At 40.5% G+C, this 3,626-nt stretch overlaps 1 long non-coding RNA gene across 2 annotated transcripts in view; it reads left to right on the plus strand.

Annotated features, from left to right (window-relative positions):
* Positions 1-1,185: 1,185 nt before the first annotated feature.
* The window catches only part of LOC104856060, a 37,497-nt gene continuing 35,056 nt past the window's right edge, over positions 1,186-3,626 (plus strand). For both annotated transcript variants that reach the window (XR_004517415.1, XR_778546.3), the window contains exons 1-2: positions 1,186-1,262; positions 2,488-2,585. This is a non-coding gene — a long non-coding RNA (uncharacterized LOC104856060). The remainder of the gene's footprint in view (positions 1,263-2,487; positions 2,586-3,626) is intronic.

Here is a 3,626-nt window from a genome sequence, read left to right on the forward strand (position 1 = left end):
TAAAACATATAAGTACATCTCAAGTATACCTTTGTGGTAATCAATATCTGAGGTCATCTGGCAAAGCTATATTTCATGTGTTCCCTTTTAGTAACCTGAGCTGTCAGTGTGATTATTCCCATTTTACAGAACCAATTCATAAAAAGTAAACTCCAATTGATGGTAGTCTCGGTAAACCATATTTTACTGTAATTGGATACTTTTCGAGGTCTGCCAAATAGTTTGCTTCTTTTAGCTCTGTAGACATTTTTCCTCAAATTTTGTTTGCTTCATTCATTGCTTAGCAAACTCTTTCTACAAAGATAAAATTATATTAAGCAAGAGCTCCAGGGATTCCCAAATTGTTTTATTGACAGAAATTCTGTTATAAGGAGTAAGAGACTGCAGGTCTCATTCCCAATGTATGGGATCTTGGAAAGCAAACAGGTGAAATCTCCCAGACACAGGGTCTGAACTTCAGTGGGGTGAATCAGCCCTCCACGATCTGTGATTTACTGGGTGAATTCTCTAGCCCAACCCACACAGTGTCTTCATTTTCTTGTTGCCCTTCAAGTGCTGTTGGTTTTGTTCAGATGTTTTTAATGAGTTTGTCTTGCAGCAGCCAGGGAATGGCTAACAAGTCTTCTGGGCCCTTAAAAACCCATTAGAATGTTATTTCTTACAAAGTGAAAAACTAACCTCATGCCAGATGCAAATAGGGCTCAAGCCATCAGAAATAAAGTTTGATTCTGAAGGAAAATTCCACTGAGACATGAAAGTTCTTCAGCTTCGGAAAGTAGTCTTTGATGTAGAGTCTGACTCGGCAATCTAATATGATTATTAGGAGTATGAGTGTTGCAGAAGTTGGATAGAGTTCAAATCCACTCTCTGCTACATATTAGCTCCACGCTGTAAGGAAAGTTGCTTGACTGCTCCATGTTTCAGTTACCTCACCTGAACACACGCACACACACACACACACACACACACACACACACGGAATAAAAATAAAACTTGTCTCATAGAATTATTGGAGGGCTAAATAAATTGTAGGTGAAATACAATTATGTCCAGGTGCAATAATAACAAAAAAGTAAGGTAAATTGGTCAGGCTTATTTCGCTCACATTTATTTATTTCTTTTTTTTGTTTTTGTTTTTTAGACTGGGGATTGAACTCAGGTCGTTGCCGTTGCACTTACCAGGCAGGCCGCAGAACCACTGAGTCAAATCCCCAGCCCTTGCTCACATTTAAAAGAAACCTAAAAATTGGAATCCAGCATTGGTAAGTCACTTCACAGTTGTTAGGAATCCAAGACTTCCTCTGACTTTCTGCTGGGCCGTCTTTAGAAGTTGTTCCTCTTCTCAAATTCACCTGGTGAACCTCGTGGTTGACAACTGCTGTCAGTAGCAACTCTCGGTTCATATTCTAGATCAGCAGCGGAACGAAAGGTGAGAGACACAGGACATACAATATCGCCCCTCAAGGGAATCAGTTTCTCTTCAGGAGATTTCCCAGTAGCCCTAACAAATAATTTGTTAGACCACTTGAGCTTCCTTAGCTGCAAAGGATCGATAGTTGGATACATTGCTACCAAATAAAAATGTGGGTTTTGTTAGTAAAAAGGGAGAGCACAGAATTGAATAGTTAACTAGCAGTCTGTGCTGGAACATTTAAAGTACTTAAAATGTTGCCTGTTACATACTTAGCTGTAAATTTGGTGCCTAAAATAGGAGGCAGCCTTTGAAGTTCAAGGGATTTAAATTAAATCCTACCTCTATCCCTCACTGAGAATGACATTTTGAGAAATTTATTGAATTTAACTATGAGCCTCAGCATTCTTGGTTGTCAAATGCAATTACAACAGAATATTGACCTTTTGGGATTTCTAGAAGAGAGTGAGAAGAAGTCTGCAAAAGCCCCGGCACATAGTAGGTGTTCAGTAAATGTAGATTTTCCTCTTTCTAGCCCCCCCCATAAGATGGAGCTCTTCAATGGAAAACAAGGGTCAGAAAAATAACCACCACCTTGCCTAGGGAAGTGGGCAGCAACCACTTCTAGTATAAAGCCACACTTTGCCTCCAGGTTGCCTACTCTCTGCCCACAAAGTGCTAAAGTGAGTGAAGCCAACCCTGTAATCAAACAATACCAGATACTTTAATTATAGTTTTTTGCCATGATCTGAATCACTGTTTTCATGTGCATCGCTGTGAATTAATTTCGTAACAGTGGTGTTAATTCCTTGATGCATAAAGAAGCATTTTTAGCTGCAGAGGTGTTCCACAGAGAAGGGAATGGAGTTCATATTTAATTAGCTCCTACTCTCTTCCACGCACTGTGCTGAGTGCTTTGTAAACCTCTTCTCAGTTTTACCTCTCACAATAACTCTGCTTGGTAGCTGTTACCATTCTGTTTTGTGAGGACACAGACAGTCAGTAACATTTTCAGCAGCACAGTTTGCACAAATCCCCAAAACTGAGATTTTAACCCATGTTTGTTTGATTCCAAGGCTCCTGCTGAAACCACTGTGTCCTGCTACCTCACTGCTTTCTCGAACATTGAACCAGCCTGTCTCAGAGGAGGTGGTAGAAGAGAGAAGACCGAACTGTAAGTTGGCTCGTATCTGCAGTGTCCAGGTTCTGGCTCTGGGACATCTGAGGTCTCATTGTCCCCTAAGGTCTTATTTAGTTGTGAGGGTTCAGCCACTGATCTGAGATCTCCTTTGTCATTCCAAGTCAAGCGAGGAGTGAAAATACATATCCTCATTTCTCTATGTCCAGAAACCACTTTACCTATCAGCCAAACCCGACTTTAGCAATCAAAGGGACAAATAAGATGGTGTACCTATCTTCGTGAAGTTAAAATGCACCAGGGAAGAAGAGTAGTGGATTTGGATATACAGATACTCCGTGCCTTACAATGGGCTGATGCCTCGATAAGGCCCTGGTAAATTGAGAATACCATAAGTTGAAAATGCATCCGATACATCCAGCCCACCAAACAGTATAGCCTTCTATCACGGACGAGGAGAGTGTCAGTTATTTATCTTTCTGACCAAGAGTCTGACCAGGAGCTGTGACTTGCTGCCACCGCCCAGTATCAGGTGACAGTATCAGTCAGCATATTTCTATCATAGGAAAAGATCAAAATTCAGCATTTGAAGTACAGTTTCTACTGAATGCATCTCACTTTTGAATTCATATCATTTGTCTTTTAGACACAATCAAGGTAAAGTCAAGTCGAAGACTCATGTCAAACCATGGTAAATCAGGGACTATCAGATAATATGAATAAACATCAGTGCTCGGAGGTACTTTCTAAACATTGGATCTAACCAAAACCACTATCATGGAGAATAGAAATCTTCTCATCACTGGGGAAGGCCCTGTCCATATGGCTGGATCACCATGTGATAATAATGGTATAGTTACAGTATTGAACAGTTGGGCAAAAATGTCTCTAAGACCAAATGCACATCTAATTTATGGACGTTTGAAAAGAATTCAAAGGTACAGAGACAGCCAAATTGTGAGTATCCATCCTCATATCTCCTCCTCCATGTCCAATCTTAAGTGTAGAGATTTTCCTCCCAACTCCCTGTCCAAGACACACACACACACACACACACACACACACACATACATATAC

This window comes from Fukomys damarensis, unplaced genomic scaffold (genome assembly GCF_012274545.1).
Source record: "Fukomys damarensis isolate Sample0158 unplaced genomic scaffold, DMR_v1.0_HiC HiC_scaffold_16, whole genome shotgun sequence".
In the NCBI taxonomy this organism is placed as follows: domain Eukaryota; kingdom Metazoa; phylum Chordata; class Mammalia; order Rodentia; family Bathyergidae; genus Fukomys; species Fukomys damarensis.